The 22,834-nt window shown below is 44.6% G+C and overlaps 1 long non-coding RNA gene across 1 annotated transcript in view; it reads right to left on the bottom strand.

The window, feature by feature from the left end:
* Positions 1 to 17,075: 17,075 nt before the first annotated feature.
* LOC146425627 (uncharacterized) overlaps positions 17,076 to 22,834 on the bottom strand; it is a 449,835-nt gene continuing 444,076 nt past the window's right edge. Inside the window, exon 3 of the long non-coding RNA XR_014846574.1 lies at positions 17,076 to 17,115. This is a non-coding gene — a long non-coding RNA (uncharacterized LOC146425627). The remainder of the gene's footprint in view (positions 17,116 to 22,834) is intronic.

Raw genomic sequence — 22,834 nt, 5'->3', positions numbered from 1 at the left:
AATCCAGAGAGGTCTCAACTGACTGAAAGCTGACAAACATTGCCCTGATTTTCAAGAAGGGCAAGAAGGAGGACCCTGGAAACTACAGGCCTGTCAGTCTCACTTCAGTGCCTAGTAAAATCATTGAAAAGATTATTATGGGAGGTATTGAAAAACACCTTGTTATGAATGGAGACAGGAGTTTTGATAAGTCTCTGCCTTTTGCCTAGGTCTTTGGCAGCCAGCAGGTAGCTTATTGGGGCGGTCAGCACCTCAACACCCAGTCTCATTCGCAAGTTCTTTAATGATGAGCAATTAGGTCTAATACGACATAAATTATCATTTATTAGACACAAAAATAACAGACATAAGAATTGGAACAAAACTACATACTACACACTACACAGAAATAAAATAAAATAAAATAAAATAAAATAAAATAAAATAACCTACCAGTAGAGAAAATGCAGAGCGTGAAAAGGTACCTATTATCACAGCTAGCAAAGGAATAATATAACTTAGAATCCAACGTATCTAACCATCCAATTTGGTGGTGGAACACACATCAAAATCCTTTCTCTCAATTCCTGAGAAAGTAACCAGCAGAGTTTGCATCCAAACTCTGGAGAGAAGTCCTGCACATTTCCAGAGTGTGTGTAGGAGACTTCTACCTCTGTGATAATTAGTGTGTCTTTTATAGTGTAAAAGCATGTCTTTCAGTCATGTTATCTATTTCCTTTCATCTTTTTCCCCATCTGTTTTCCCATACCAAGGTGTCACCTCTCAGTTGGAGCTCAGACTTTAGGGCACCAAGAGATGACCCCTTGCTGGACCTTTTTGACCCCTCACTGGGCCTTTTGACCCTTTGTTGGGCCTTTCCATATGCCAGCTATCTGTGAGGGAAAGAGGGGGCGGGAGGATGACATTCTGCCACACACCTGAAGGACAGCACGGTCATCAGTCGCAGCCAGCATGGCTTCATGAGGGGAAAGTCCTGCTTGATGAACCTGCTTTCTTTCTACAACAGGGTAATCCACCTAGCTGGTCTAGGAAAGCCAGTAGATATAAACTTTTTGGACTTCAGTAAAGCTTTTGATACTGTCTTTCACAGCACACAGCTGGATCACCATTGTAGCTGGGCATCTCACCCCCCACAAGACCTTATCTGTTGCTTGTTAACCAGTCAGATTGCTCAAACAGGAGAAGCTGTCTTGTAGTAAGTTATTTTGGTGCCACGGGGTTAACACTGCTCTGGCATCTCCCAACTGCCAATAAACATCTTACTGTTGAAGTGAGATCTGGCAAGATAAGCTGGATTTCTGACTGACAGACACTCACAACTATAAAAACCACACCAAACTTTCACAAAGTAGAAATCTTCTATACATTTCCCTGGAAATATGTGGAGTTTCTCCCATGAGTAGAAACACTTGTTCCACAGTTACTCCCCAGGGTTTTAGTGAAGAAATCTGTGTACATTATCATCATTTTGGTGGTAAGTTACATTCAACTCCTAATCACTACTATTTCTTTTGCGAGCTTTAATATAGGTACCTTGATATAGTGCACTGTTCTATGTTATGCTATAATCTACTAGTAGTTCTTTAGTTTTGTACTGTGTAGTAAGTAATTCTGATTAAGATGTTTCATCTGTTATCTTTTGTCTGTTTAATAAATAATTCATTTTTATAAATAGATCTGATTATTCATTTTTATAAATAGATCTGATTTGCCATCATCAGAACTTGCAGGTCAGAGTAATTCCTGTCTTTAGCTAAGGAATTTAAAAAGTTCCACAGGAAACAGGGGTGACATTATATCAATATATAGATGATATTGTAGTGAAATAAAGAACTTAAATCCAACAGAAAAGTTCTGTTAGATAGAACATTCCTTTATTACAGCTCTGGCCATGCTGGAGACATGTTGGGAATTATTCGCTATAAACATTTCCGATGAGACAATGATTTCCAGGGGTTTAAATAGATTGTAACATTCAGGATTTTTCATAGCCTCCTCCCAGTCTGGCCCCAGTCCCTTATGTCATGAATGCCTTCTCAAATTTTGTATTGCGGCTCTTTCGTGGAGCAAGGCTGTCATCTAGTGTCCTTTTCTTGATATCATTTCAAGGGGGGGTGCCAGTGCTTCATCAAACTATTGTCTTCATCACTTTAGATGACCTTTCATGTTGGCAACTTCCAGTAAGTGCATATTCCACTTCTGCTGAGTCACAGTTTTCTTATTGTTTTAATTATTACTAAGACACTGCATTTATCTTTAGGTAAAAAATAACTCCAACCTCCTCTTAACTAGATGATACTCTATTGAATTTGCTTCTCTAGTTAAGCAATCATTTATTGATTTTTTCTGGGATGTAAACTTATATGGAGCAATTCCTTGCAGGTGCAGCAAGGCTACTCCTTAATCTTCCCAAGGTTTCTATCTTGTTCTATTTACACTAAACCAAACACAGTTTTAAACAAAGAACAGCTAATATACAAAATTTAAAAACACCCATAAATTCCTTAACGAACTAAAGCACAGCTCCTTGCAAAATTCAGAGGACCATAAGACTCCTTGCCAAATACAATATATCTCCTTTTCACTAGTTGGGAGGGAATTCCCCTGATAAGGTCCATTCTAGACCATCCGGAAAACAAGGGGACTAATATTCTATTAAGCAAAATGTCAAGCATCTAGTCAAATAGTTCCATTTTTAGGCATAACTTGGTAAGGTGGCAGACAAGATATTCCCTCTGACACGTTATAGCAAATATCTGGAGAAAGAGCTCTGAAAAGTCTCAGGAATTTTAGGATTCTGGCAAGAAAATATTCCGGGATTTAGTAGAATTACTCAAACCTTATTGTCGGGGGTTGAGAATTTCTTCCCATTCCTGTTACTAAGCAACAAATAGTTAGATGTTTAGAGCGATCAAGTCTTTTGTAAAAGACAAAAGCTGGGCTTTGGGCAGGGCAGGGTAAGGGTAGAGCCAGCCCTTGGAACTCTGTCTCGTGGTTCGGACGCTGAGAGGAGAGGCTGCTCTTTTTCTGCTCTTCGCCTGGGACCAGAGCGAATCCAACTGTGCCCTGTTTTTTTCTCTTCTCCTGGCTGGGTGAGCTTTGATTCAACCTTTCTCCCCACGGGGAAGGGCATGTTTTCCCCCCCGGGCTGCGTTCCCTCACGGCTGCTGCCGGGAGAGTCCCGCGGCCCCTGCTGCCTGCCCCCGCCCTCTGCCGCACGAGACCGCGGCGTCTGCTGTGACTGCAGAAATCCTCGCTGCCTCGCTGGCCGGGGAGAGAGAGCCGGCGCCCGCCCCTGCTGCCCTGCTTTCTCGCTGCTCCGAGCTGTTTCGCTGCCCTGCGTGTTTCTCAGCCTGTCCGCCATTGCAGCTGCCGGACGCTGACCTGACCCTGCGCCACAGCACCACCTGTAGTCGCTCGGGAGTCATCGCACCTGCCCTGGCCGGCCGGGAGCTCAACAGCGCCCCTGCTGCTTGCAACCGTGATTACACCACACGGGAAAGGGCTTGGCAGCTCACAAGTTATCTGCTATTGGTTTTCTGGTTCTAGTTGTGGTTGCTATTATTGTTATTGTTTGTTTATAGATACTAGTAAAGAACTGATATTCCTTTTTTCCCATACCTTTGCCTGAAAGCCCTTGATTTACAAAATTAAATAATTCGGAGGGACGGAAAAAAAATCACATTCTCTGTTCTAAGGGAGGGTTCAACCTCTCTTGGCAGACACCTGTCTTTCAAACCAAGACACTTATATAATTTGTTAAAGAAATATGTTACCTGGGAATGGAAATTTATTTATGAAAAAGCATTTTGTTTATTAATGTGCAATGTTTCAGAACATCTTGCTATGAGACCAGTAATACTGGGAGTTACTTTTAGCCTACATATAGGACTCTCAGAAAAAGGTTATCAGTGGGGATTGCATTAACAAGTTCCTGATTGTCCTGGTTTTGGATGGGATAGAGTTAATTTTCTTCCTAGTAACTGGTACAGTGCTGTGTTTTGGATTCAGTATGAGAATAATGCTGATAACACACTGATATTTTGGTTGTTGCGGAGCAGTGCTTACCCTAAGTCAAGAACTTTTCAGTTTCCCATGCTCTGCCAGTGAGCAGGTGCACAAGAAGCTGGGAGGGAGCACAGCCAGTGTTAGCGTGGAAAACACATAATCACGGAATGATTATATGCAGGTGCCTTTATTCGAGCTCGGGAAGCCGGGGTGTAACATCTACCCAAATCTGGCTTCGCCATAGGTTTGAAACAAGTACAATTTTATACCTTCCCTTACAGAACAGTGATGTAATCATATGTTAATCATCAACTTATCATTGTTCCATTGTTTCCCCCCAAGCATGACTTTAAGCCCCCTTATCTCCCATAGTATTTCTGATTTATTTCACAGGTGCTAATCCGCATGATTTCACTAAAACAATCCCCATTCTCTAAGCAATCTTCGTGATCATGTCGCTGAGCCCTGTACATGCAGTGCTACCTACCCTGTTCCTAAAGCCTATGTTTAACTAGCATTTTAACCCAATGTTAACATTCCCCCCTTTGAAAGCATTTTCACTTTATAGGTGTGAATGCTTTCACTTGATATAGTCCTTTATACTGGATGCTCGTCTTCGAATCCAGGGTTGTTATGAGCGTTGTTATGGATGTTGTTGTGGACCGAAGAATCCGCAGGCAATGGACGTGGATCCTTGTTTCGTGTCAGTGCCCTCATTATCTGTCGGTTCCAGGATGTCTTTCTCTGTATCTCTCTTTTCAGTATGCTGTAGATTACCCAAAGTACTAAAAACATAACTAATAAAATTATTAAGTTTTCAATGATAGATTTAATCCATGAACTCACATTCCAACTCAACCCCTTGAAGATTTTATCTAACCAACTCGTAGTCAAGTCCTTTTGTTCATCCCTTGCTTCATGCTCTATTTGTTTCAATTGACTGATGTCATGTTCTACATCTGTAGTTACATTTGGGATATGGATGCAACAATGATCAACTTGTCCTTTTAAAAACCCACACACTCCATGTTCTTTCAGGAGTAACATATCTAAAGCCAATCGATTTTGCAAAGTCATTTTGGTAGTAGCTTGTAATTGTGTGTTTAGTTCTTTGAATCCTTCCCGAGTAACTCTTGCTAACCTCTCTACCTGACCTGTAAGTCTATACATCATTTCTCTGTTTCGGTAGTTTGCTATAGGGCCAAACAGAGATTCTAGAGCCCACCCAAACTTTACTCCACTAGAGGGTTCTTGCCAAGTTTCATCCTGATTTTCACTATCTGAAACCTCTCGTCTTGTCCTTATTTGCAAAAGTTCACATTCTCCCATTGAATGGGGACTTTTCCAGATTGGACATAAAGTAGGGAGGCCCAGAGTAAATTCTTTTACTTTTCCATCTACAGGCAGGTGGGTTGTCCAGATACCATCACTCGTTCCCCAAACAAATTGCCCTGGGCTCTTGATTGTGCTTCTACTACATCCTATTTTTATTCTATAATTTACATTACCCTGTTTATGTTTGATTCTTTTACAGGCACAATCAATTCGCATAGCAGCCGCCAGTGATGGTACTTGTTTTATCTCTACATCATCAGACATGCAATCATAGGTTTTATTACATGCCCACCAACTTACCTCATCTGCCTGCACTCTGCTGCTGGTGGCAGTGTTTATTACTGCTGGATCAGTGCCATCTTCAGGGCCTGTCCATTTTAGGCACCAAGGAGTGTTTGCCATATATTTAAATTTTGAAGTATACTCAGGGACCATGCACTGTCCCAGGGTTACATCCTATCCTTTCTATCCTTTGCTTCACATTTCCATATCAGGGTGGTCTTTGTGACATTTTCTGTGACCTTTTGATAGTGTGGCAAGAAGCATTGCCATTTGGCAAGGTTTGATCTTCAACCCACCACTCTAGATTTTGTCCCACTTTCTCATTACTTAAAAGATAGTCCTTTTGGTCAAGTACTGCATCCAACCATAACCTGTTATATTCCAAGTTACTTTAACTTTCTGCCTGGACTCGGGTACTTCTTTACATACAATTATTTTATTGTCCAGAATTTCAGGTAATTTTGATGTGTTAATTTCCCAGTTTACTGGGTCTCCTGCTGCCTTTGGTATTGGCAGACAGGCAGTTATTCTACTGATGTTTTGCATTTTGGCATAATCTTTAACTAACCCAATCATCGCATTCTCAGCCCAAATTTCATTGGAAACTTTTATCACTTGCATTTTTGCCTGTACCTCTCTCTTCATTCTAGAATGAAGAGTGGTTAGTTGATTATCCTGCATTCCATATCCTCAAGCAATATCACTCCCAATTAATATCCATAAAATGAGCATCGGCACAGGTACTAAGATCATTTTAAACAGTTAAACCCATCTTATCTGCAATTTCATCAGTCCCGGGGTTGTGTAGCCCACAGTCTCGGATGGATCTTCTTCACTCATGTGTAGTGTATCCAAGGATCCGCTCCAGCCACCTTGACTGCTGTGAAAGTGGTCAGCAGCACCTGATGGGGTCCACTCCATCCACGCCACCTGTCCTTTAAAGGTTCTTCATCTCCAGGGAGAATATCATGGACTGGATTCTCATGAGCCAGTGGCCTATTCCACACGAGCGCGCTCCAAAGCTGTGCTAAGGTTTTCCCGAGAGATAGAACATGATTATATATTTCCTGTTTTCCTGCAAGATGTATATTCGGGTTTCGTTCAGGAGATTTGAATGGTTTCCCATATACTATTTCAAAGGGACTGACTGACATTCCACTCCTAGGCTTTACCCCAGTCCTTAAAAGTGCTATTGGTAGGGCTTGTGGCCACTGTAACTTGGCCTCCTGACATATTTTACTGATTTGCCCTTTAGTGTTTGGTTCATCCTCTCTACTTGTCCACTAGATTGTGGTTCCCATGGTGTGTGGAGGTCCCAAGCTATTCCCAGTAGCATGCTCACTTCCTTTACCACTGTAGCTATAAAGTGTGGTCCTCTATCTGAAGATACCCGTAACAGCACTCCAAACCTGGGAATGATTTCATGTAGCAGCCACTTCACTGTCTCTTTGGCTTGGTTGGTGCGACAGGGAAGGGCTTCTGGCCATCCTGAAAATGTGTCAACCCCCACCAGCAGGTATTTGTACCCTCGAATTCTTGGTAACTCTACAAAATCTACCTGCCAATAATCTCCTGGTTCTATACTTACCTGAATTTTTCCTAGCTGTGCCTGCTGTCTAGCCACTGGGTTGTTCCTCAGGCAAATTTCACATTTTGACACTATTGATTTGGCCATTGTTAACATTCGTACCAAGACTACATTTTGTTTTAGCCATTTCACCAATGCTTCTGCACCCCAATGACATTCATTATGTTTAATTTGCAGAATTTCTCTCATTATCAAGGGGGGGTAGGACTATCTGTCCTTGTGCAGTAACATACCACCCCTCTGAATTCTTTTATGCATTCAGCAAATGTCCCAGTTTCTCGTCTTCTGTTGAATATTTTGGTTCTGAAGGTAAATTGAATTGAGACACCTTTAGCTTCATAGGTATCAATGCCATTGCTACTTGCACATCTCAAGAAACTTCTCAGGCTGTCCAGTCTACCTTCTGATTTCCCTCACAGATTTTGGAGCTTCCTGATTGATGTGCTTTACAGTGCATAATTGCCACTTGCTCAGGTTTTTGTACTGCTTTTATCAACTGCAGAATTGCATCTTGATGCTTAATATATGCCCCTTGAGAGGGCAGCAACCCTCTTTCTTTCCATAGTGCCCCAGGTACATGCACTACGCCAAATGCATATTTTGAATGAGTCCAAATATTTACCTTCTTTCTTTCCTTCACTCAATTCTAGTGCTCTGGTTAAGGCAATCAATTCTGCTTTCTGGGCAGATGTGTTTGGTGATAATGCTTTGGTCTCTACTACTGTGCTGATTGTTGTTACCACATATCCAGCATATCTGGTTCTATTCTCCACGAAGCTGCTTCCATCCGTGAAGAATTCCCACTCTGGTTGTTCCAGCAGAACATCTTTCAGGTCTTCTCTCGCTGAGTAGGTGTACTCTATTACTTCCACGCAGTCATGTTCCAGTGGGCCTTCCTTAGGTGTGGTGCCTAGAAACAGAGCTGGATTCAAAAGGTTAGTTGTTTTTAGTGTGACATCATCGTGCTCGGTTAGGATTGCCAGGGATTTTATCATCCTGCTTGGGGATGGCCAGTGGCCCCCCCTTTTGCACTACGACAGTGGTCACCATGTGTGGCACATAGACATCTGTGTGTTTTCCCATCGTGCACTTCCTGGCCCCCTGTATCAATAACTCAGTGGCTGCAACTGCCTGCAGACATGCAGGCCATCCGGCACTTATGTTGTCAAGCCGTTTGGAGAAGTAGCTGTATTGCTTTGAAAACAAACCAGTGGGAGATCACAAATCAAGACTGAAAGTAAAAATAAGTGAAATAATACAAGGAAAAGCACTGACAAAGTCAGATACAACCTGACACCTTGTTGGGGTGGTGGTAGTAGTCCAACTGAAGTAGTTCAGATCAAGCGGTGATCCTGTGAAGGTCTGGTCTCCAGCTGAAGGTCCAGTGATAGCTCTTGTCCTCTGGGAACCCAGTAGACAGGGCTAGCTCAGGCAGTTCCAAGGCCAGGTTATATCCAGGTGGGAACACCTGGCTCCTCCCTCCTGGGCAGAGCATCTCACAGTGGGGTGAGATAAGTCCATGAGTCACGCGGTGCGTCCCTGATGGCCCATTGTCTGTCATTGGCCTTTTCCAGCTCCCCAATCGTTGGGTCAGGAGCTCCAGTGCCAAGCATTGTCTTTTATGCACGAACAGCTGAAAGTCTTTTGACAGTTCGGCAAACCGAGCGCCGGGGCAGTTGCCAGTGCTTCTTTCAGTTTCAGGAAAGCTTCTCTCTGTGCTTTGCCCCAGCTGAACAGCTGCGTCTTCTGAGCTTCATACAGGGGTTTGGCAATTAGCCCAAAGTGCATGATCCACAGGCGGCACCATTCTGCCATGCCGAGGAGGACTCGCAGCTCATGGAGATTCTGGGGCTCTGGAATAGCACAAATAGCTTGAATACGGTTAGTACTTAATTTTCTCTGCCCTTGTGAGATTTCACATCCCAGGTAAATTACAGTCTGTTGTGCAATTTGTGCCGTTTCCCTGGACACTTTGCATGCTCCCATGCCCAGTGAGTTTAAAATCTGAATTGTTACCTTTATGCAGGTTTCCTTTTCTTCTGTTGTTATCAGCATATCATCAGCATACTGTAGCAGGAGGTATTGATTTTTGGTACTTGCCCCTCTTTGGTCCAGATCTCCAGCTCCTTTGCCAGTTGGTCTCCAAATAAGGTGGGGGAGTTCTTGTACCCCATGGAAAGCCGAGTCCACGTGTGCTGGGTCTTCCTTCCATTTTCTGGATTTTCCCATTCAAAAGTGAACAGCTTCCTACTTTCTTTGTCAAGGGGTATGCAGAAAGGCATCTTTTAAGTCAATTACGGTAAACCACTTATAAAACTCTTTTACGAATGTTAACAATGCATCAGGGTTAGCAATTACTGGATAAATGTCTTTGGTTTTTTCACTTATTGCCCTTAGATCCTGTACTAGCTTGTAATCTCCATTGGGTTTCTTTTACTGGGAATATTGGGATATTATACTCTAATTTGCACTCTGCCAGAATTTAATATTTTAGGAATTTATCAGCAGTCTTTGCTATACCATGCCTCCGGTATTGTTTTACCTGCACGGTTTTTCCTTCCTCTTTCAACTCTACATGTACTGGCTGTGCCAACTTAGATTTTCCAGGTATGTCCGTCTCCCATACTGAGGGAATTACGGCATTCTCCACCTCCTCTGAGATTGCAGAGGCTGGTTTCTCTTTTATCATTAAGATTTTTTTTTTTCTCCTTTTTTCCTCTCCTTTTTCTTTTTCTCTTTTTTTCTTTTTTTCTTTTTTTTTTTTTTTTTTTTTTCACTCCAGAATTTTCATTAATAACTCACCATTCTCAAAAGTTACCACTGCTTCCAATTTTGCCAGTAAAACATGTGACATATAAAAATTCTTGAGTCAATACTTCGTTTCCAAAACACAGGTCGAGGGTTGCGGAAATGGCCATTTTCCTCCTTCTCTGTGGCCCAACTATTGTGGTAGATTTATCTGTCCTTCTAGATCATTTAAAACTGAATATGTGCCCCCCCTGTTGATTAAAAAATCCCACCGCTCTTCTCCTAACGTTGAAGTCACCAGCGCTTGCTGGGTCACAGCACCCTTGGCAACCTCTTGGAGCTGATCATTCCAGTGAAACCGGTTGGGATACCTGTATTTCCAATGACAAATGGCACATTCGTCAAAAGCTAATGGCCTCCTCCCCCCGACCCCTTCCAAACCGCTTGCCATACTCTGTATGACTGCCAAGAATTGCCGCTGCTGGCTTGTGGCTCTTCTACTGTTATAAACTTTCCAAGCTATTTCAAGTAATTTGTCTAGATTTCTTAACTTTTCCCCTTCCAATTCCTGTAGCCTTTTTCTCGGTTTTTGTTTGTTCATTTTTCTCTTTTTTTTCTTTTTCCTTTTTCCTTTTTTTTTCTTTTTTTTCTGTAACTCTAAGTACCATCTCTCTGAGTTTTCATAATCATTTTCACTACCCTAGCAACCTTACGAGGGTTTTCTCTATAGGTTCCAGCTGACTGTTTCCATATAACCAAACCTCCTAACATATACCGGTCTTTCCACCCCACACCCCTTGTCTTAAAATTACAATTTTCTTTTGCTTACCAAGTCTTGGCAGACTCTTTCTGTCCTGGAACGGGTCCAATGGGCTATGGGTCCACCACCACTACCACCCCCACCGCTGTCCAGTCCCCCAGCACCCCCTCCCCCATACCCCTGTACCAGAACCAAAACGCGGCCATCCACGGGCAAGGGTAAAAAGGGGCTGCCACAAGTAGGTGAAGAGGGCACGGATGGCAGAGGGGGACATCCCCAGGGAGGTGTAGGTGGGAAAGGTGGGCACTCCCGAGAAGGTGTAGGCGGTGTAGAGTCAGACCCTGTAGGAACCACTAGTAAATCACTTTCCAATATATCTTTCCGATGTAAACTCTCATTCAATGCCAAGCACTCCAAACAACAGTTCCCTTCAACGCAAGCCAGACATTTATCATCGCAAACCGCCACAGTAACCAAACCACCCTCCAACAGCCACTCCAGGTTTTCTTGCAAACAGAAAAATAAATCAACATACAGAACTTCATCTAATTTTCCCTTATGCTTACAAAACAACAACAAATGAGAAATCAGGTCAGATTGAAAAGAACCATTTTCAGGCCACCTCCTTTCAGCCTGCAAAATATATGTTGGCCACCGAGAATCACAATACTCGATTAGCGTATCCTTACGCAATCCTTGGCCAAAATTACCTTGCTTCCAATGTGCTAACAAGCACCCCAAAGGAGAATTACAAGATATGGGAGCATAGCCACCCACAATCCCTTTAAGCTTCTCCATTTCCACTTGCCGACCCTGCAATGCTTTCGCAATTGTCTTACGGACGGCGCCCGGGCATACCACTAGGAATTCCTTAGCCCAACCAAGCGTAGCTTTCGCTGCGTCTTACTGGCAGGCAACCAAACCACCATTAAAAGGCACCTTACCTTCTCCAGGGGACGTTGTGAGCGGCGGAGGGTCGCGGCGCGATGGGCTCCCCGAGAATCCCTCGGTGCCGGCTGGAGCGTGATCAGGTCGCGGGGTCCTCAGCAGCGCTCACAGGGTCCCACCTGGGTCGCCAAAATGTTAGCGTGGAAAACACATAATCACGGAATGATTATATGCAGGTGCCTTTATTCGAGCTCGGGAAGCCGGGGTGTAACATCTACCCAAATCTGGCTTCGCCATAGGTTTGAAACAAGTACAGTTTTATACCTTTCCTTACAGAACAGTGATGTAATCATATGTTAATCATCAACTTATCATTGTTCCATTGTTTCCCCCCAAGCATGACTTTAAGCCCCCCATCTCCCATAGTATTTCTGATTTATTTCACAGGTGCTAATCCGCATGATTTCACTAAAACAATCCCCATTCTCTAAGCAATCTTCGTGATCATGTCGCTGAGCCCTGTACATGCAGTGCTACCTACCCTGTTCCTAAAGCCTATGTTTAACTAGCATTTTAACCCAATGTTAACACCAGGACAGCTGACTCAAACTGGCCAAAGGGATATTCCATGCCATGGAACATCATGCTCAATATATCAACTGGGGGGAGTTGGCCAGGAGGGGCTGATCACTGCTTGGGTATGGTATGGGCATCAGTCAGCATGTGGTGAGCAATAGTATTGTGCATCACTTGTATCTCTTGGGTTTTCTTTCTCTCTTCCTGTTATCTCCGTTTTCATTACTATTATTATTAGATTGTTGCGGTTTAAAGGATGTTACAGCAGACCTTACCCGAAAGCGTCTCTGCCCAGCCCAGTTCAGCGCCTCAGTGAACTAAACCCTCTGTCCCAGGGCTGTACACTGCGCTCTCACCGGCCAGGGAGCCATAAGGCTTGCTCTGGTTTCTTTGGTCTGCTTCCACAACTGGCAGTGATAAAGGAGGCGAGGAGGACATGCATCGTGTCCATGGAAGGTTTTATTCACATGGCTGCACCAGAGGCCAAAGGCCTCCCCTGGTGCACAGACCACATGCATAGACCACATGTGCATAGACTACATATGCCTGCATAGACACGGGTGAAGCATAGACATCCACATGCATAGACAGCACGTGTGCATAGACCCATGTGCTGCATAGAAGATGAGATAGTGGAGGGTGAGGGGGTTTTATAGGGAAACAGAGAGGGGCAGGGACAGCACACTGGCCCAGTGACCTCTGGGCACAGGGGCAGTACATGGGCGGAGTTAGGGTACAGGAACCAATAGGGAAAACCCGAGGGAGTGGCCAGGGCCACCAGGGGTGGGGAAGACAGGACAATAGGTGACAAGTACACTCATTAAGAAATAGGTGGGGGACCTGCAGCTATTATCACAACATTAGATTTCGCTTTATTTCAGTTATTAAACTGTTCTTATTTCAACCCACAGGTTTTAACATTTTCTGATTCTTCTCCTCTTCCTACTGGGGGATGGGGGGAGGGGGGCGGTCAGCAAGTTGCTGCGTGGCACTTAGTTACTGTCTGGGATTAAACCACAACACTGATAAAGCCAAATTTACTCAAGGAGGTGGCATGGTTCCCAAGCATAATATTCACCTCAGGAAAAATCATTACTGGCTACTGACACTGATGCCTAAAGATTTCAGCTTTTTATACATTTTTCATATATTTGTAGTTTTGTAGACTGTTAATACATGGTTATATAGCTCTTGCTATTTTTCCTACCCTTTCTCTTAGATTTTAGAATAATAAGCTAACCTTCTAACCCATTTCTGAAATACTGTTTAGTCTTATTTTCAAGGAGAGAACCTACAACAAGGAAATTTTGTTTTCCAACCAGAATCTGAGAAGACACAACAAGAAATGGGGTAAAGAAGCCCTGGACCAACTCTAATGGGTCAGCACTTGGAGGAAAACTACCTAATAACCAACTGCTCTTCTATTTGGACAATATTTGTTAGATATGCTAATTTGTAAAACTTATTATAGAAAACAAATGCCAGGTGTTAACAAAGCCATGGAGGCACCTGGAAGCTTCCAATAAAGACCTGCTTTTTTTATCTTACCATTTTAATACTGTTGTAAGGTTTTTCCTTTGATATTAGGCAACAACACAACCCTCTTAGATACTGAATCCATCAGATTAGACATACCCTTAGAAAATTGATCCCTGTTCCCTATTCATAAAGGAATCCACGCATGTTCCACAAGGAATTGCACACTCCAGTAAAATTCAGAAAATGGTAATGTGCATAGCACATTGTGAGTGGGTTGAGGGAAACCTGGTCTTACAGGGAAATTAAAATAGTATAATATCCAATGGTAAGAGGGTGCTGAACAGCCCCTTGATATGACACCCTCATCCATTAAAGATGCACCAACCCTACCAGATTTACACAAGATCCGTAACGTTGGTATGATGTTTGGTTCTGTCTCAGTTTAGAGACAAGTTTTGGGAGAAAACACTCTGGAATAAGTGTTTCCTCTAAGAAAAGGGGTTTTAGCAATCCCTTCCTGCTGATATGAAATAAATATTGATCGGTGAAAGTGAAAAAAATGTTTATTTGACAACATGCCCACACGACACAAAATAAATGAATAACTGTTAGATATTGAACCTTCAGAACCTTACCCACACACACACCCACCCACCCACCCACAACAGAACAAACAAACCCAAAAAATGCCAGAGGAATGGGGAAAAAAATACACCGGCTACGTGCTAGGAAACAACAAAATGGCCGATGGCTTTGTCTCTGGTGAGGGAAGAAGAGTCCACCCAGCAGGTCGGGGATGAGAAAAAACAGATGGGAACCTAGTGAACTCCAATGTTGTTGGTCTTCTCTTTGCTGCAGATGAAACTGGTGGATTTTAAAGTCCCTTCTTTTGCTGGCTCAGCTTTTCCCAAGGTCTGGCTGAGATAGGGTGTCCCTGCAGCTTCCCCACAGGTCGGCGCCGGGTAGCCCCTGATGATGGTACAATCTTGGACAAAAGCTAAGACGAAGAGTTCCAGAAAAAAAACAGAAGCTGCCGGAGGGTTATGTTTCAGTCCAGGTGTCCTGGATTAATGATAAAACTCTCTCTCCTCCGAGAGTGAAGGGCCCCGACACCCCCTCCCCCACCCACAACAGAACCTCTTAGATGGAAGTGAAGAAAAAAACTATTTATTTAACAAAACCACGCAGAGTGCCCTGCAAGGCACAGGGGAAGGGGAAAACCAAGGTGAAAAGGAGTTATTAAACCTGATTAAAAAGTCCTTTTCCTCAGACGCAGCCCCTCTCCTCCTCGCTCCCCCCCGGGGCCAGGCGGAGCTCCCCAAGAGCTCTGCTGTCCTCTGGCTCCCTTGGGTCTTCGGGCGACAAAGCAGATCGAAGAAAAGGGGTCCAAACAAAGAAAAAAAAAATAAAAATAAAAATAAAAATAAAAATAACCGGAACAGAGCCCACTCCAACAGCCGTCACAGCATGCAGTCTCTGCCGAGTGAAGAATCTTCCCCCACCCCGAGGCTTGGGGAAAAAGTTTTCAAAACAACCCGTGTTTCTCTCTGCAGCTGAACGTAGTTAAAGCAACAAGACCACATTTTTTTTTGAGCATATAAGCCAACGATAGGGGATAAAGGATTATCATAACATCATTCCAGGACATTCCACTCCTTATTTTATATCGTTGGCTTAAAGCTTACTTTAACATTTTTACATTTTTTAACTTTAAACACACACACACATATATATATATATATATATATATATATATATATATATACATATACATACACACATATATATATATACATATATATACATATATATATATACATAACTATGTACAAATAATGTTATGTAGTTATTGTGATAATAGCTGCGAGTTCCCCACACCCCTTTCTTAACGACTGTACTTGTCACCTATTGTCCTGCCTTCCCTACTCCACATAGTCCTAGCCACGCCCCCAGTTTTCCCTATTGGTTCCTATACCCTAACCCCACGTGGCCCTGGCCACACTCTCGGGTTTCCCCTATTGGTTCCTGTACTCCTACCTCTGCCCCTGTACCTCCCCTGTACCCAGAGGTCACTGGGCCAGTGTGCTGTCCCTGCCCCTCTCTGTTTCCCTATAAAACCCCTTACCCTCCGCCATCTTGCTGTCTATGCTCCATGTGTGTTTATGCTCCACATGTGGCTGTGCATGTGAGGCCTTCGCCCTCGAGGCATCTCTGCCTCGGGGAGGTCGTTGGCCTCTGCTGCACCATGCGAATAAACATCTTCCATGGACACAACGCATAGACCCTCCTCGCCTCCTTTATCACCGCCGGTTGTGGAAGCAGATGAACCAGAGTTAGCCTTATGGCTCCCTGGCTGGTGAGAGCGCAGCGTCCAGCCCTGGGACAGAGGGTTTGGAGCACTGAGGCGCTGAACCGGGCTGGGTAGAGAAGCTCTAGGGTAAAGTCTGCTGCAACATCCTCTTAAATGTAGTAAACTGTGATATGTTGCTATTTCAACTTTACATGTGGCCCTCACCCAAAATTAAATCTTTCTTAGGCACACATCGTGTTTTTCTATTTTTTTGCATTATGTACTAAGTACACTTTGGTTCTTGAGCAAAGACAACCCCACGGATGGGTTTGTCTTTATGTGAGGCAGTATTAATCTAGAAAGTTTTCTTTAACAAGCTTCTGGCATGTACTGCTGGGACTTTGTCTCTATTTACTGTATGTAGAAGCTCAGATTGGGCAGGACTTGCATGGTTGATGGAGCTTTGGGTATTGATTAACTAGGTGGCTTTTGCTAAATGTCACTCTCAATTTTTATAAGTTTTTTTACCCAGTGCTTTTAGGGTGGTTTTTAACAGTCTATTATACTGTTCTACTTTGCCAGCGGCTGGTGCATGATAAGGAATGTGGTACACCCACTCAATGCCATGGTCTCTAGCTTAGTTGTTTATGAGGCTATTTTTAAAATGAGTTTCGTTATCTGACTCAGTTCTTTCAGGGGTACCATGCTTCTACAGGACTTGGTTTTTAAGGCTCAGGATGGTGTTATGAGCAGTGGCATGAGGCACAGGGTAAGTTTCCAGCCACCCAGTGGTGGCTTTTACTATTGTGAGCACATAGCGCTTGCTATGGTGGGTTTGAGGCAGTGTGATGTAATCAATCTGCCAGGTCTCACCATACTTGTATTTAGACTACCTTCTACTATACTACAGGGGTTTCACTCACTTGGCTTTCTTGATGGCAGCACACGTTTCACAGTCATGGATAACTTGAGAGATGCAGTCTATGGTTAGATTTACTCCTTGGTTTCGTGCCTACTTATAGGTGGCATCTTTGCTCTGATGGCTTGAGGCATCATGGGCCCATCGAGCTAGGAATAAATTTCTCTCATGCTGCCAATCTAAGTCTACTTGGGACACTTTTATTTTTTGCACTCCTGTGGACTCCATGGGCTGCAGGGGACCTCCTTCCCCCCCATGGCCTTCACTAGGGCTAGCAGAGGGTTTTCAGCTCCGGCACTGGGAGCACCTCCTCTCCCACTTTCTTCACTGACTTTCGCATCTCCATGTTGTTCTCCCTCACATATTTTCACCTCCACCTCCTCCTCCTCCAACTACAAAGAAGTGAAAGAAGTGTGTGCGTGCTTTGTTTTGATTTCTTCTTAAATATGTTTTCACAGAGGTGTAACCAGCACCTCCAATTGGCCCAAACTTGGCCAATAGCATGTCCATCACCTTCAGAGCCATCAGAGATTGGCTCTGCTGGACTTGATGTAAAAACTTCCAGAACTTGCACTCAGGACACACAGGAGCTATCTTTGTGCCACTCCCCACCCCTCAGACACCTCCCCAGGCCTACCACAACAGCTTCTGAGGGGTCCAAATTTCTCCTAGATGTTAAAAATACTTTACTGATGTTTTGGGCCAATCAAAACCACCACACCAGGGAAAAACATCTTCCCTCAGCTAGCAAGAACCAAGCTAGCTAAGAACAACAGTGTAACATGTGTCCAGGGCACACACCAAGCACGTCAGAAGTGAGTGCTTGAAGAAAGCCTGGGCCCTGTTCCCCTGGCTCCTGCCCTGCCTCTGGACTCAGCTTAAAGCAACAGGACCCATTTCTGGGCATAAAGCAGATGATCAGGAATAGAGTGTCATCATAAAGTCACCCCAAGACAGGTTCACAGATGAATCAGCACAAAGGCTTAAAGGGAAATGGAAGGGCAGGGCTTCCCTCTTGAGACCTTTGAAGAGAACAGCTAAAATACAAAGTAATAGAGGGGTGAGCTCAGTTGGCTGAGCTCAAGGCGGCAGTGCTACCTGCCTAGCACGTGCCTGCAAACTACACATTGGTTTCTCTGAGGCATGGTCTGGGGCCACTCAATGGCTGTACTGGGAAGCTGAAGGATGGAAAACAAAAGAAAGAGAAGTTTGAGGAAAGGAACTATGTGGAACAAGCTATATCTAATAGCACAAGCAAAACCAGATAATGGAAATCCACTTAAACTAGGGCATGTACCAGCACATACTAAGGGTACAGATTTAGGATCTAGATGAAATTATGAAACAGATATTTTATCTGAAGACCCTAAGAAAGGCAGTGATATTGATTTCTTTTTAAAATGAGGGTTTTTTTCTCTTCACTTCTGTGTTGGGTTTACATGTCAAGGTTTTGGTAGCAGGGAGGCGGAAGGGGTGGCTTCTATGAGAAGATGCCAGAAGCTGCCCCTGTGTCAGATGGAGCCAGTTCCAGTCGGCTCCAAGATGTAACCATCACTGGCCAAAGGTGAGCCATTCACTAATGTTGGTAGCACCTCTGTAATAACATATTTAAGAAAATATAAAAACCAATGTGCAACAGCAACTGGGAGACAGGAATGAAACTATGTGAGAGAAACAACTCTGCAGACACCAAGGTCAGTGGATAAGGAGGGGGAGAAGGTGCTCCAGATACCAGAGCAGAGATTTCCCTGCAGCCGGTGGTAAAAACCATGGTGTTGAAGGTTGGGGGGGGGGCGTTGGAATTTTCTCCATCCCTGTTACTAGGGAACCAACGACCAGGTACTCAAGAACCATTAACTCTTTTGTAAGAGACAAAGGATGAGGCTGCTGTGGCTGGGCGGGGTGAGGGGAGGAGGCATTCTGACCGTTGGGAACAGCACTTGATCACTGGACACCGAGGTGACAGAGGGAAGCTCCTGCCTTTCTTCTGGCTTCGACCGCAGAAAGCCCGGCTATGCACTGCCTTCTCCTCCTGGCTGGGTGAGCTCTTGCTTGGGAAAAAGGAGCGGGATCTCAACCTTTTTTCCCTGCTGGGAGCGCACGCCTGCCTGGCTGCATTTTTTTTGCAACAACTGTGAAGGAGCCCGGCTGTCACTGCCCCCCCCCCGCCCCCGCCTGTCGGAATGCACAGCGGCGTTTGCTATAACTGCGGAGTTCCTGCCACCTTGCTGGCTAGCCCGGATGAGCCGGTCCTGCCGTTCCAGCTCGCCGTTCCGAGCTCTCTGATGCGCCCTGTCCTGCCGCCCAGCCTGCCTGCCATTACCAACCCCGTGAGACAGACCTGACCTCGCACCACACCGCCACCTGCAGCTGCTCAGGAGTCATCGCACCTGCCCTGCCTAGCTGGGAGCTCAACAGCCCCCCTGCTGGTTGTGACCGTGACTACACCAAATGGGAAAGTGCTTGGCAGCCCAGGGACATCTGCCACTGGGTTTCTGGTTTTTGTTTGTTGCTATTCTTGTTGCTTATTTACTCTGTTATAGATACTAGTAAAGAACTGTTACTCCTTTTCCCATATCTTTGCCTGAAAGCCCTTGATTCCAAAGTTAAAATAATTCAGAGGGAAGGGGGTTCACATTCTCTGTTCTAAGGGAGGTTTCCACCTCTCTTAGCAGACACCTGTCTTTCAAACCAAGACACATGGTTATGCGAGTTGTCCTCCTGCAGCCCATGGAGGACCCCACACCAGAGCAGGTGGATGTGCTCTGAAGGAGACTGACTCCGTGAAGAGCCCATGCTTGAACAGGCTCTTGGCAGGAACTGCAGCTGGTGGAGAGGCGTCCATGCAGAGGCAAGTTTGCTGGCAGGACTTGTGACTCTGTGGGGAAACCACGCTAGTGCAGTCTGTTCTTGAAGGACTGCAGCCTGTGGAAAAGGACCCATGCTGGAACAGTGGGAAGAGTGTGAGGAGGAAGGAGCAGCAGGGAGAAAGTTTTATGTACTGTCACTGAACACTACTGAAAATAGCCTGGCTCCATCTTCTTTGCACCCTCCATTCAGGTATTTATAGATACTGATATTATCCCCACCCAGTCTTCTTTTCTCTAGACTAAACACTCCTCCTAATGTAGCCCAGCACCTTTCCTCAGGGCATATTGCTGGCTCATTTTCAACCTGCTGTCCACCAGGACCCCCAGGTCCTTTTCTTCAAAGTTGCTTTCCAGCTAGTTCATCCTCATCATGTACTCATTCCTGAGGTTATTCTTCCCCAGGTGCAGGACTTGACATTTCCCCTTGTTGAACTGCATGAGGTTCCTGTCAACCCATTCCTCCTGCCTATCGTGGCAGCATGGATGGCAGCATGACCATCTGGTGTATCAGCCATTCGTCCCAGTTTAGTGTCATCAACAAACTTGCTGAGGGTATATTCTGCCCCATCATCCAGATCATTAATGAAGGTGTTGAACACATTCAGACCCAGTATGGACCCTCAGGGTACACTGCTGGTTACTGGCCTCCAACTAAAACATTGTGCCCCTGATCACCACCCTCTGGGACCTCTGGCAAACAAGTATCAAAGGTCTTACTGAAGTCTAAATATACAATATGCACTGCCCTTCCCTCATCTATCAGGACAGTAATTTCATCATAGAAGGTGGTCAGATTGGTGGAGCATGACTTCCCTTTGGTGAATCTATGCTGACTACACCTGATGACCTTCTTGCTCTTCATGTGCCTCTAAGTGGTTCCCAGGATTAGCTGCTCCATCACTTTCTCAGGGATCAAGATGAGGCTGACCATCCTGTAGTTCTCCAGGCCCCCCTTCATTCCCTTCTTTGAAGACAGGAGTGACATTTGCTTTCCTCCATTCCTCAGGCACCTCTCTCATTCACCACGATCCATCAAAGATTATTCAAAGTGGCTTACCATGACACCTCCCAGCACCCTCAGCACTCGTGGATGCATCCTTTTGGGGCCCATGGACTTATATATGTCCAGTTTGCTTAAGTATTCCCTGACCTGACATCTTCCTTGCACTCTGGGGCTTTGGATTCCTGAAGGCCAGTCTTGTTAGTAAAGACTGGAGCAAAAAAGGCATTCAGTACCTCAGCCTTTTCCATGTCCTGTGTAGTCATGTCCCCTTTCTCTTTGAGCTATGGGCCCACATTTTCCCTAGTGTTCCTTTTGTTGTCTCTGTAGTTAGAGGCCCTTCTTGCTGCCTTTGATTCCCCTTTCCAGATTCAAATCCAGGTGGGCTTTGGCTTTCCTAACCTCATCTCTGCATGTTCAGGTAATATCTCTCAATTTCATTCAGGTTACCTATCCTTGCTTCAGTCCTTTGTATGCTTTGTTTTTGTGTTTGAGTTTGGCCAGGAGCTCCTTGCTCATCCACACAGGTCTCAAATTTTTACCTGACTTTCTGCTCATTAGGACAGATCGCTCTTGAGCCTGTACAAAGCTAATATTAACCAGCTTTCTTGGTCCCCTCTTTCCTCCAGGGCCTTATCCCATGGGACTCTGCCAAGCAGATCCTTGAAGAGGCCAAAGTCTGCTCTCCTCAAGTTCAGGATTGTGAGCTTGCTTTTTGCCCTCCTCTTTAAGATCCTTAACTCCCTTGTCTCATGGTTGCCAGAGCCAAGGCTGCCTTTTGGCCTTACATCTGCAATGATCCCCTCCTTGTTGGTGAAGGGGAGATCCAGCAGACCATCTCTCCTCATTGGCTTCTCTATCACTAGGGTCATGAAGGTAATAAGCAAAGGTGTTATGAACCAAATTATCACAGAAGAGCAAGGAAAACTAAGTCTCTGTGAATAAAACGGATCAAACCCAAAAAGGATCAAAATATACCCCAAAACTTGATTAAAACCAAACAAGGTTAGATGTTGGTGACAAAAAAAGTGATATATTTTATTTAATAGTAAAAGAGGCAAAGAGAAAGAAAAATAAAAGAAAGAAATAATAGAAAAAGAGGTTTGTGGGGGGGGGGTTGGGGGATAGGGAGAGAGTGACAGGGGTTAGGTAGAAACATATCACCTTTTGGGGGTCCCAACAATGTCTCGTTGCTCTCCTCCATCTGGTCTTCTAGGTGGCAAAGGTCCCCCGCTGTGCTGCTGCCGAAAAGTATAGAATCCAGTGGATTAATACACATTTTGACAGGTGGGAACACCCACGTGCCTCCTGAGTGGGCTAGGTTTTGAACCTGTCCCTTGCAACACTGGACCTGTTGCATCATGTTGTAGTGCTCTGGTGCAGGGTCTGAGGACCCCTTGGGGGGGGGGGGCAGGCTTTGATGGGCCATGATACCCCCTCAGCTGTCCTTCATGTGTATGAGCTTTTCCCGGGGTGAAGGGGCTTCGCAGCTGAGCTTCTCTGCACAGTGGAGGATGGGCGTTCACTGCCTCGAACCAGAGGCTTTTTCACTACACACCCAACTCCCCCCACCCTTTGGTGTGAGGGTGTCTTGCATGGGAGACAGGAGCCTTATGAGTTTCTGCAGTTTGCCAGGTTTCTGGCGACAGATTAGGGTAGCTAGCACCCCAAGACTCGATCCCGTTCGCAAGGTTTTTTGATATTTGGCCGATTAGTCTAATATGATGTAAAATACCATTTATTAGACACAGAAAATAACAAAAATATAAACATAGAACAGATTGACATACATACACACACAATAAATGCATAATTGCAAAACTATAATAGCTAAAATGCAATTATGGGGTAAATGCCTGCTTGAACTATAAAAATAGTTGAAATTGCAAGTTAAGAATTGTTTGCTTGAACTATAAAAATAGCTGAAATGCAAGTTAAGAAAGGTACCTATAAGTTAGCCGGAATAATACAATTTAGGAAACCAATGATCTTACCAAAATCCAATTTTGGTGCTGGGATACATTAGAGTCCGCTCTCAATCTTGCAAGAAGTTACCACAGACCTGCATCCAGACTCTGGGGAGAAGTTTTC

The sequence above is a fragment of the Lichenostomus cassidix genome, chromosome W (assembly GCF_008360975.1).
Source record: "Lichenostomus cassidix isolate B80296 chromosome W, HeHo_3.0, whole genome shotgun sequence".
Taxonomy (NCBI): Eukaryota; Metazoa; Chordata; class Aves; order Passeriformes; family Meliphagidae; genus Lichenostomus; species Lichenostomus cassidix.
This window is presented reverse-complemented; position numbering and strand designations above follow the sequence as displayed.